Below are 12484 nucleotides of genomic sequence, written 5' to 3'. Positions count from 1 at the left end.
GTCTGGAGCGCTCCCTATAACAGCAGTCTGGATGTGTAGTCTGGAGCGCCCCCTATAACAGCAGTCTGAATGTGTAGTCTGGAGTGCTCCCTATAACAGCAGTCTGGATGTGTAGTCTGGAGCGCCCCCTATAACAGCAGTCTGAATGTGTAGTCTGGAGCGCTCCCTATAACAGCAGTCTGAATGTGTAGTCTGGAGCGCTCCCTATAACAGCAGTCTGGGCGCTCCAGATGTGTAGTCTGGAGCGCTCCCTATAACAGCAGTCTGGATGTGTAGTCTGGAGCACCCCCTATAACAGCAGTCTGAATGTGTAGTCTGGAGTGCTCCCTATAACAGCAGTCTGGATGTGTAGTCTGGAGCACCCCCTATAACAGCAGTCTGAATGTGTAGTCTGGAGCGCTCCCTATAACAGCAGTCTGGATGTGTAGTCTGGAGCGCTCCCTATAACAGCAGTCTGGATGTGTAGTCTGGAGCGCCCCTATAATAGCAGTCTGGTTGTATAGTCTGGAATGCCCCCTATAACAGCAGTCTGGATGTGTAGTCTGGAGCGCCCCCTATAACATCAGTCTGGATGTGTAGTCTGGAGCGCCCCCTATAACAGCAGTCTGGATGTGTAGTCTGGAGCGCCCCCTATAACAGCAGTCTGGATGTGTAGTCTGGAGCGCCCCCTATAACAGCAGTCTGGATGTGTAGTCTGGAGCGCCCCTATAATAGCAGTCTGGTTGTATAGTCTGGAATGCCCCCTATAACAGCAGTCTGGATGTGTAGTCTGGAGAGCCCCCTACAACATCAGTCTGGATGTGTAGTCTGGAGCGCCCCCTATAACAGCAGTCTGTATGTGTAGTCTGGAGCGCCCCCTATAACAGCAGTCTTCATGTGTAGTCTGGAGCGCCCCCTATAACAGCAGTCTGCATGTGTAGTCTGGAGCGCCCCGTATAACAGCAGTCTGGATGTGTAGTCTGGAGCACCCCCTATAACAGCAGTCTGCATGTGTAGTCTGGAGCGCCCCCTATAACAGCAGTCTGGATGTGTAGTCTGGAGCGCTCCCTATAACAGCAGTCTGGATGTGTAGTCTGGAGCGCCCCCTATAACAGCAGTCTGGATGTGTAGTCTGGAGCACCCCCTATAACACCAGTCTGGATGTGTAGTCTGGAGCGCCCCGTATAACAGCAGTCTGGATGTGTAGTCTGGAGCGCCCCCTATAACAGCAGTCTGGATGTGTAGTCTGGAGCACCCCCTATAACACCAGTCTGGATGTGTAGTCTGGAGCGCCCCGTATAACAGCAGTCTGGATGTGTAGTCTGGAGCGCCCCCTATAACAGCAGTCTGGATGTGTAGTCTGGAGCGCTCCCTATAACAGCAGTCTGATTGTGTAGTGTGGAGCTTCCCCTATAACAGCAGTCTGGATGTGTAGTCTGGAGCACCAACTATAACAGCAGTCTGGATGTGTAGTCTGGAGCGCCCCCTATAACAGCAGTCTGGATGTGTAGTCTGGAGCACCAACTATAACAGCATTCTGGTTGTATAGTCTGGAACGCCCCCTATAACAGCAGTCTAGCTATCTACTCTGGGGAACCCCTTATAACAGGGGTCAGTCTGTGGTTTGCATCACCTACGGTAAGTTTTTTTTATGTGTACATACAGTAAGTTACATATATTGTTTTGCAGAACACTTCTCTAATTATCCATAAAGGGGACTCATGGTTTTCTGACCCCACAATGAGAGGATTCTATCAGCACAGCTCATTACCCTCGCACCACAAGTAGTCAGCCATGCGGACAATAAATTGACGTCAAACAGCAGCACTAGAACATGCCACTGACTCCTGTCATAGTCCCAATTAGATCACATACGCACATACGTAAAATGAGAACATAATGCCGATGCTTCCACAAGACACAATGAAGGATGTAAACTCATATTTTACGGGATACACTCGTACATAATGGAGAAACATTTTGCTACGTGTTCGTCTGCTGTATGTTATGACGGCTGCAACACTATTTTAATTGCATCAATGTGACGTTGTCATATCACATCTAGTTATAGCCCACACCTCACAGGTTGACATACCACCTGTACGGCCACTAAGCTGCAGAGGGGCCCAGTGTGGGAGGGGGCCCAGTCTTGAATACTAGTGAGCAGTGTTGATTGAGCACCAAAGTGCTTGGGTGCTCTGGTGCTCGAGTAGAACACTACAGAGCACCCGAGCACAATGGAAGTCAATGGGAGAACCCGAGTATTAAACCAGGCACCCCCTGCTCTGAAGAGGGGACGGTGTCTGGTTTTCAGGAAAAGGTCAGAAATTTATGGAAACACCACCGAAATGGTTTGGGAACAGCATGGGAAGGATGTCTGGATGCATCTTGGAATCCAAGGTCGCTGCTGGGAACGATGTTGTCCGAGTAGTACGCCACTTTTACAGACTGACAATAATACGCACAAATCCAAAGATAAAATCGATTTTAGAGGAAAAATTGTTAGGAAACATTATTTCCTGTATATTTACTTGTATATAAAGTGCAAAAGCTGCCAAAAATAACATGGAAGAGGCACTCCGATACTACCTGTATATCGCATAAAGGAGGGCCTCATTCACATTGTGGTACAATTGTTCAGGTAGCGGGACTCCTACACTCATAAAGCCTATGCACTAAGTGAAAGGGCTGCCAAATATTACAAGGAACCGGCAATCCAATACACCCTTTATTACACATAAAGGAGGGCATCATACACACCCTTGAAAAATTATGATTGATGGCCTGTTGGTGACCCTCTAAAACATTAGGAGCAAGGACCTGCTGGTGACCCTCTAAAACATTAGGGGTGAGGGCCTGCTGCTGATCTGACCATCTAAAACATTAGGGGTGAGGATCTGCTGCTGAGTTGACCCTCTAAAACATTAGGGGTGAGAGTCTGCTGCTGATCTGACCCTCTAAAACATTAGGGGCAAGTGCCTGCTGCTGATCTGACCATCTAAAACATTAGGGGCAAGGGCCTGCTGGTGACCCTCTAAAACATTAGGGGTTAGGGTCTGCTACTGAGCTGACCCTCTAAAACACTAGGGGTGAGGGCCTGCTGCTGATCTGACCATCTAAAACATTATGGGCGAAGGCCTGCTGGTGACCCTCTAAAACATTAGGGGCGAGGGCCTGCTGCTGATCTGACCATCTAAAACATTAGGGGAGAGGGCCTGCTGCTGATCTGACCACCTAAAACATTAGGGGTGAGGGCCTGCTGCTGATCTGACCATCTAAAACATTATGGGCGAAGGCCTGCTGGTGACCCTCTAAAACATTAGGGGGGAGGGCCTGCTGCTCATATGACCATCTAAAACATTAGGGGCGAGGGCCTGCTGCTGACCTGACCATCTAAAACATTATGGTGAGGGCCTGCTGTTGACCCTCTAAAACATTAGGGGTGAGGGTCTGCTGCTCATCTGACCCTCTAAAAAAATAGGGGGTGAGGGCCTACTTCTGATCTGACCATCTAAAACATTAGGGGCGAGGGCCTGCTGCTGAGCTGACCCTCTAAAACATTATGGGCGAGGGCCTGCTGGTGACCCTCTAAAACATTAGGGGTGGGGGTCTGCTTCTGAGCGAACCATATACCCTTTTTTTGTGGTGGAAGGGGTGCATGGGAATACAGTGTATTCAACACACCATAAAAGCCACATTTAAAGTGCCTTTATGTTCAGCTGTTTTCCTCTGATGGAGTAGAGAAGTCAGGGGAAATCCAGGCCTTGTTCATTTTGGTAAGAGTCAACCTGTCAGCATTTTCAGTTGACAGTCGGATGCGCTTATCAGTTATTATGCCCCCAGCAGCAATAAATACCCGCTCTGACAATACGCTGGCGGCAGGGCAGGCCAGCACCTCCAAGGCATAGAGTGTCAGTTCGTGCCACGTGTCCAGCTTGGAGACCCAATAGTTGTAAGGCACAGAGGGATCAGTGCGGACGCTGACATGGTCTGCTACGTACTCCTTCACCATCTTCCAAAACTTTTCCCTCCTTGTGACACTAGGCCGCGCATCAGGGTGAGGGTGCTGGCGGGGTGTCATGAAACTGTCGCAGGCCTTGGATAGTGTTGCCCTGCCTCTTTTGGAACTCCTGTGTGTTCCCCTCGTCTCCCCTCTTCGGTTCCCCAAGGAACAGTGTACTCTGCCACCAGTGTTTTCAGCTGGAAATTTTTGGAGCAATTTATCCACAAGGACCTTCTGGTATTGCACCATTTTGCTAGTCCTCTCCACCACAGGAATGAGAGATGAGAAGTTCTCTTTGTAGCGGGGGTCGAGAAGGGTGAACAACCAGTAATTGGTGTTGGCCAAAATGCGTATAACGCGAGGGTCACGGGAAAGGCAGCATAACAAAAAGTCAGCCATGTGTGCCAGAGTCCCAACAGACAAGACTTCGCTGTCCTCATCAGGAGGAAGACTCTCAATCTCCTCATCATCTTCCTCCTCTTCGGCCCATCCACGCTGAACAGATGGAATAAACCTGGTATGGGTACTACCTTCTGTAGCGGAGGCAACCGTCTCCTGCTCCTCCTCCTCCTCATCATCCAATTCGTGCTGAGAAGAAGAACTGAGGGTGCTTTGGCTATCACCCTGTGTACTGTCTTACCCCATTTCCACGTCATTCACATGCAAAGCGTCCGCCTTCATTATGAGCAGCGAGCGTTTCAGTAGACACAGAAGTGGGATGGTTACACTGATAATAGCGGCATCGCCGCTCACCATCTGTGTTGATTCCTCAAAGTTGCGTAAAACCTCACAGAGGTCAGACATCCATGCCCACTCGTCGCTTGTCAAGAGCAGAAGCTGACTGGAAAGGCAACGACCATGTTGCAGCTGGTATTCCACTACTGCCCTCTGCTGCTAACAAAGCCTAGCCAACATGTGGAACGTGGAGTTCCAGCGCATGCTCACATCGCACAACAGTCGGTGAGCTGGCAATATCAAGTGCTGCTGCAGCGTTGCCAGACTGGCAGGACCTGTAGATGACTTTCGGAAATGGGCACAAACGTGGCACACCTTCACCAGTAGTTCAGCAAATTGGGGTAGGTTTTGAGAAACCGCTGAACCACGAAGTTGAACACGTGTGAGCTTGCCAAGCTCCAAAGCGGCCACCAAGTTATGGCCATTATCAGACACAACCATGTCTGGTTGTAGGTTGAGTGGCGAGAGCCACAGCTTAGTTTGGTCTCTTATACCCTGCCACAGCTCTGCGGCGGTGTGCTGTTTGTCACCCAAGCAAATTAGTTTCAGCATGGCTTGTTGCCGCTTCCCCACTGCAGTGCTACACTGATTCCAGCTACTGACTGATGGCTGACTGGTGCTGCAAGATTAGAATTCAGAGGTGGTAGTGGAGGAGCAGGTGAAAGAGGACAAGAGGGGGGGGGGGGGGGGGTTGCAGCCCCTTATGTAGGTGGTGGTGGAAATCCTGATGGAAGTAGGGCACGCAATCCTTGGCCTCGGTAGCAGCTGTGCCATCCCAGGGTAAGACTCGCTCCCGGCCTCCGCAACGTTCACCCAGTGTGCCGTCAGGGAAATGTAGCGTCCCTGGCCAAAAGCACTTGTCCATGTGTCAGTCGTTAAGTGGACATTCCCAATAAATGCGTTGGTCAGGGCACGGGTGATGTTACAGGACACATGCTGGTGTAAGGCGGGGACGGCACACCGGGTAAAAAAAAAGGTCCGGCTGGGGACTGAGTAATGAGGGACGATCACCGCCATCAGGCTGCGGAAAGCCTCTGTGTCCACAAGCCTAAATGGCAACATTTCCATTTCCAGGGCCAGCAATTTTGAAAGGTGCACATTTAGTGCTATGGCCTGTGGGTGGGTGGCTGGGTATTTGCACTTTCATTTAAAGTCCTGTGCTATGGACATCTGTACGCTGAGACACAGAAGTGGATGTGCTAGATTATGGTGCTTGCGAAGGTCCAGGTGCAGGGCGGGAGGCATCTGGGCCTGCGTCTTGGACAGGGGATTGGCCAGCACGTAACACAGGGGAAGAGGAGGCAGTGGTGTGACCCATAGACACTGATTTTGGACACAGGCATTTGGCCCACCTATTAGGGTGCTTTGATGCCATGTGGCGGATCATGCTGGTGGTGGTGAGGTTGCTAGCACGCCCCTGCTCATTTTGGTACAGCACAGGTTGCAAATGACAATTCTTTTATCGTCCGCACTTTCTTCAAAAAAGCGACAGACTATGGAACACATACTCCTTGGCAAGGGAGACTGCCGCAAGGGATGCTCCAGGGAACAGTTGTGGGCCTGTTTGGTGTGGCCCACCTTCTCCCGTTTTCTACCCCACTACCTCTTCCAGCCTGTTGCAGTACTGCAGATCCGTCCCCCTCTGTACTGCTGTCCTCGCTCGGCTTGCCACCTTCCCAGGTTGGGTCAGTGATTTCATCGTCCACCACCTCCTCTTCCACTTTCTTACTCTGGTCATCCTCCTGACTTGTTGACCTAACAAGAACCTCACTTATTTACAACGGTGTCTCATCCTCATCATGAACCTCTTTAGACACTAATTCCGGTTGACTTATTGGCAACCATGTCTCATCATCATCATCCACCTCGTGAAATACTAATTGCCATACCCCACCATCATCTTTTTCTGACTGTGGATGCTCAAAAGTTTGGGAATCAGTGCACAAGATCTCCTCATGTCCCTCTTCAAGCGGGCTTGCCAAGAGGGCCAAATCAAGGAATGGCGATGAAAAGAGCTCTTTGGAATATCCGAGTGTGGGATCACTTGTTTGCCAAGACTCTCCATGGTGGGAAGAAGGAGGATCAGGGTGAGGATTTTGTTGACCAGACTCTTGGCTACTGAGACTGGACTTTGTGGAAGACAGGGTGGTGCTTAACTGATTGGAAGCATTATCTGCTGCAATCCAACCGACCACCTGCTTGCACTGGTGACTTCGAGAGTGGTTTCCTGCACCGCCCAGCAAACTGTGATATGAAGCTAGGTGTCGTGGATGAGTGTGTTTCTTGTGCTCTGGCAGTAGGCACAGTTTCACCGCGCCCAGGGCCACAGCCTCTGCGTACACTATCAGCAGCATGGCCACTTCCCCGTCCCTTACTGCTCGCCTTGAGCATATTAAATGGTATATATGCTTGCAAGTATGTCACACGTACAGTAGCGCAGGTTTTGTAGGTGTATGCGCAAATAAATTAAACTGAATGTCACAGATATTTAGGATGCGCAAACGTTATACAGGAGATGTAGCGCAGGTAATGTCGCTGTCATCAGCAGCGAAAAAATGTAACTGAATGTCACTGATATTTAGGATGCGTAAACGTTTTACAGGAGATGTAGCGCAGGTAATGTCGCTGTCATCAGCAGCGAAAAAATTAAACTTAATGTCACTGTTATTTAGGATATGCAAACGTTATACAGGAGATGTAGCGCAGGTAATGTCCCTGTCACCAGCAGTGAAAAAATTAGCTATTAGCTATTCCTAAACGTGAGGAGCGGAGCGCGCCTATCTGACATTGACGGCATATTCTAGCAATATCCCATCAATGTTTGAGATAGGAATAACCCTTTAATGTTGTTTTCTCTTTTTTTATTTGTAGCTTATCAAAATGTAACCCTTTTTTTTCTCAATGAGCAGCATTTATTTGAAGTCATTAGGCAGCATATAACTTCACTTTATTAAAGGCGATATGGAGGGAAGATTTTTTATTATCATTCTTTGTGCAGCTTCTTATTATTTTTAGAGGTCATGTTAGGTATGGCGTGTGTTTAATATAGTACGATTCATTAGTAAAATGTTAATCCTCATTTTTGCATAGCACAGAATCAGTTATCTTTTTTTTTCACTTTCACTATGACAGACGCTCTAAATAGGGATGTAATAATAATGGGTATGAATCAGAAAGAATATTTTTATTCTGTTTGTTCAGACTGCAGCAAAAAATACAGTCAACCATCCACAGACAGTGGCAAACACAGGGAATAAAGCTTACGGATGTATGGATTAAAGGGGTTGTGCAGTGATTTATACTGATGACCCATCGTCCGGATAGGCCATCAATATCAGATTGGCGGGGGTAAAACACCCAGGACCCCCGCCAATCAGTTGTTTGATGAGGAGGCAGCACCCCATGCAAGCGCCGCTTCCTGGTCTTTACACTGCTTGTCATCTCCTCTGGAGCTGTAGCATAGTGTAATCACATGCACTCGCTCCATTCAAGTGAATTCATCTGGTACTTGCAGTACACCACACTTCCGAGACAAAGGGCAGTGTAATGTTCAAAGCAAATTAGCCGATTGTTGGACCCCCACCTATCTGATATTGATGACCTATCCTGACGATAGGTCATCAATATAAATCACTGCACAACCCAGTGCAGTGTAAACAACCGATGACTCCAGAACTAGCTAGCAATTAAAGAGGTTTTCTGATTTGCATTAACATCCTTAAAAATATTCATTTATGAAGCTCTCTGTAATTTTGTCAAGTATTTTTTAGACTTTTTTTTTGCACCTATCTCCCATTCTGGGCTGCTGTCACATGACCATGTCCATGCAGCTCTTTGTTATTTCCTGTGATATTATGTCCATGGGTGGGGCAGTGATAAGGGAGTGTCTATGTAACTAGCTGGGTGGGAGAAGCTATAAAATAGCTAAGCTAAAATTTCCTGTTCTGTTCACTTGATAGCTTTGCTGTGTAGACTGAGACAGAACGAACGAGTATTCTCATTAGAAAAATAGAGTGGGCAGACAAATTACTGCTGGAGCCATAGACGAAGGCAGGATAGAGTAAAAAAAAAAATGGTAAAAAAAAATCTTAAAACTGGTCCATGAAAAAGTTCAGAGATTGCTTCATTTGCAATGATGTTTTGGACAAATGACCCAGAGTCATTTTGTGTTAGAAAACATCATTTCTCATTGTCACAGGAAAACAGCTTTACTGTACAGTATATAGAAGACGCTTCTCTCACAACACTGGGATGCTGCCTCCTGGCACTGGTTTCTGAACAACCGTTTGCCACACTGAATGAGGAACAGGAGTTGTTTTTTGGTTGCTTTTTTTTGTATATTTGGTGCCAAAAGGTCTGGAAATTTGATGCTAATTCATGAGAGGGACATCTTCACCATATAAATCAGCATTATCTCTCCATTTCCATGGACAGTGCACAGGGTGCATCACTCCACTCCATTTTTACATTGCAGTCCAGATCACCTGCCTCTCTTTATACAGTCACAGAGTTAAATGCAGACGCCATTAGTGGGAGCTTATTTTATACTAATTTAAAGAGCACCCTCACCAGGATGAACCTTAGTCAACTAGGCTAACAGCCTGCTAGGGTTAATCCTGCTGATTAAAATGATACCTATGTTGTTAAAATTGGTTGCAGCATTCCTGAGAAAAAAATGATTTTTGTTCTTTATGCAAAGGAAGTCTTCAGTGCACCTTCGAGGGGCGAGTCTAGCACCATGGTGCACCTCATGGTGCCAAGGTCCCATTGCACTGAAGCCCTAATTTGCATAAAAGTCTATATTTTTCCTCGGAGAGACCACAACCGATTTACAGAAGACAGGTACCATTTTTCATCAGCATGATCAACCCTACCAGGCAGTATACCTGGTTTAATAGAGTTAACCTGCTCTATGCTGCTCTATGACGCGTTTATCCATGGTTAGAAAAACATGGCTGCATTTGTCCACAAACAGCACCACACCAGTTCATGGACTGTGGAAGAAAGCAGCCATGGTTTTCTAATTCTGCATAACCTCTTTACACGTCTCCCATTTCACTCCATAATAAATCTGTTTTCAATAAACACATTAGCTCCCCCTAGTGGTGGCAGCAGGCAGATAGAAATGTATCTTTTAATTCTATAGTTGTGTTAAAGGAAACATGGGGCACTGTCTCAGAAAAAGCAAACCTATATTACTGTAATGTGGTATTAACTAGTGTAGGGACAATTCTGTCAAACAGCAGCTCAAGGCAAGGAATATATATATTAGAATATAATGGGACTCCATTCTGGCTGTGCCAGCTAATGTTCTCAAAATTTGCTGCACTTTATTACAAAAGTGACAAACAGTTCAAATCAGCATGTCCGTGACTACTTTATGCTGTCCGTTAAGCAGCCATATTGGGAGGGGAACATTGGGATTATACTCATCACAGACACTAGGATATGCCATCAGTGTCAGATAGATGCAGGTCCTACCTCAGGGACCCAACCCTTTGCCCAAAGTGAAGGAAAGCCCATCACACATGTGCGGCATGCTCTCCATTCACTGTTGAGGGAGTTCCAAAAATAGTGGAGGGTGCCCACACTTGCGCGGTGAACTCTCCTTCAAGGGTGTAGCTATAGGATGTGCAGAGGCAGCAGTCGCTACCAGGCCAAGGAGCCTGAGGAGGCCCAAAGACCCTTGTGACACATAAGAAGATACCGGTATTATAGAAAGTGCATGTTGGTCAAGTTACACCTCTTAGGTCAAGAAGGGGTTAGGTCAATAATTTGGCATGGGGGGAAGGCATTTCAATTTTTGCCTCAGGCTATGTGCTCCCCTGCCCCTGGCCACAACATACTGAGGGAAGCTAAACTCTTACACCAGGTCCCTTCCTCTCCTCCTATCTCCACATTTAAACAATGAAAATAACCTAAAATGTTTACTGCAAGCAGATCTACAACAGACAGAAGATCTTCATGGTTTTAGAATAACTATATATATAATGTAATAGTCTCCAGAGCCACAAAAAACCCTAATGTCTACCTAGTTTACAATTTTTGGAAAGCATTCTTTTGCCCATAAAATTTAACAACGCAGATGTCCCGTGATTTGCAATTGCCAGAAGTGGCCATTAAAACTGGTAATTTTATTCAGGAGACAGAATTTATTTTTAGAACATATCCATACTTACCTTTTGTTATTCGAAGAATGAGCCGCGCACTGGCGATGCCCTAGTCAACAATTTGCACGTTGCAGCGTTTAGTGAGTAGAAACGAGTCAAACCGCCTGGAATGACGCTACTTATTTCCACAACGAATGCCAGTGAAGACAATGTTCCAACGCGCTTTTATTTTGCATTTTAAATACTGCTTGCGCATTTGGTTTTAACCAAAAAACATATAAAAAAGCATAAACAGAAAGGCCGTGTAATTAAAATGCTAAACAGCGCACGGACGCTTGATAAATATTTGCTCTAACTCCTGCAATGTGTTTTTTATAGACTGGCTGTGCTGGTGAGTTTATAGGAGCCTCTAAGCTGAATATTAGAAGCTATCGCGGTGTTGTCATTTATAAGGACTAATAGCTTTGGCTTTGCAAGAGCTTCATTTTAAATAGGATATTGTTACAGTTTTCGGGATTAACCTTGCAGTTATAATAAGAAAAACAATAAACCGAAATATTACTGATTCTCCAGCTGAAAGTGTGTGACTGTGAAACTGCAGCTACATTAGAATACTAAATTGTCATCCAAGGGAGTAAATTATTAAACTGCACCAGAAAAAACTTCAGTTATTCACCTTTGGTTAATAACCATATTAAAGGGGTTGTCTCTTCGGGTCCACCCCCCTTACTCAGGACCCCCCCACAATGATCCAGAGCCGACAGCAGAGCCGCTAACAAGAACCACCATTCATTTTGATTGATCTCAATGTAATACCGCACTGTCCCTGCAGCAGCCGCTTTATATATTATATTGGGACATTCCACAACTTCCTAATATAATGTTATTAGAATCACTTAGGGTCCTCTTACATGGACTAATAATAATCAGGCAGATAATCTGGGACGATCCCGATAATTTGCCTGTGTAAAAAGTGCCAGCGATCACCGGATGAACACACAGACGCTCGTTCATCGGGTGATCGCGTAGTTCTGCCGGCACCAAAAATCATCATTCCTGTGCAGCAAATTGTGCTGTCTAAATGTTGATCTGCTGCCTAGGAATAATAATTCTCTATGGGGACAGGCGATCACTGTATCAATCACTTGTGCCCATGCAGTGGAAGTGATTGCTGCATCTCTACTGAAAATCAGCCAGTTATCGGGAACGCTTAGTGTGTTCCCAATAATCTATTGGTTTGTGTAAAAGGACCCTTCCATTATGACTGCTTATAAATCCGATTATAAATTCCTTATCATATGGGGAATTTAATTTATATGTTCTGTGCAGTGTTGGACTGAGATCCCTTGGGCTCACAAGATGGAATGATTCTGAAGGCCACTATACAGAACATGTGAACATTCGCTTTTAAGTGCATCATTGTACACACAGGACATCATCAATAAGTTCTAATACTTTATTTGTTAATCTTCACATAAGAAATAGACCCTAGTGGTAATTGATTGGCTCGAATGTTCCCTCCAAATGGGGTTGTCTTCTGCTGAACTTTTTTGTGGATTATTGGGTCAGCGTTCAGGCTTGCCGAAGGATCCTCTTTGTACTCTGGCAAGGATACGGTATTAAACTGAATGCCCAACTTTGACCAGGATTTGGGGGT

The 12484-nt window shown here is 46.3% G+C and overlaps 1 protein-coding gene across 1 annotated transcript in view; it reads right to left on the bottom strand.

Moving 5' to 3' along the window:
- The window catches only part of AGBL4 (AGBL carboxypeptidase 4), a 1824141-nt gene that overhangs the window by 1494379 nt on the left and 317278 nt on the right, over positions 1–12484 (bottom strand). The gene's annotated exons all lie outside the window — the stretch shown is intronic.

Source organism: Bufo bufo, chromosome 9, assembly GCF_905171765.1.
Source record: "Bufo bufo chromosome 9, aBufBuf1.1, whole genome shotgun sequence".
NCBI classification, from domain to species: Eukaryota; Metazoa; Chordata; class Amphibia; order Anura; family Bufonidae; genus Bufo; species Bufo bufo.
Note: the sequence above shows the minus strand (reverse complement) of the source record. Positions and strands in the feature narration are given on the sequence as shown.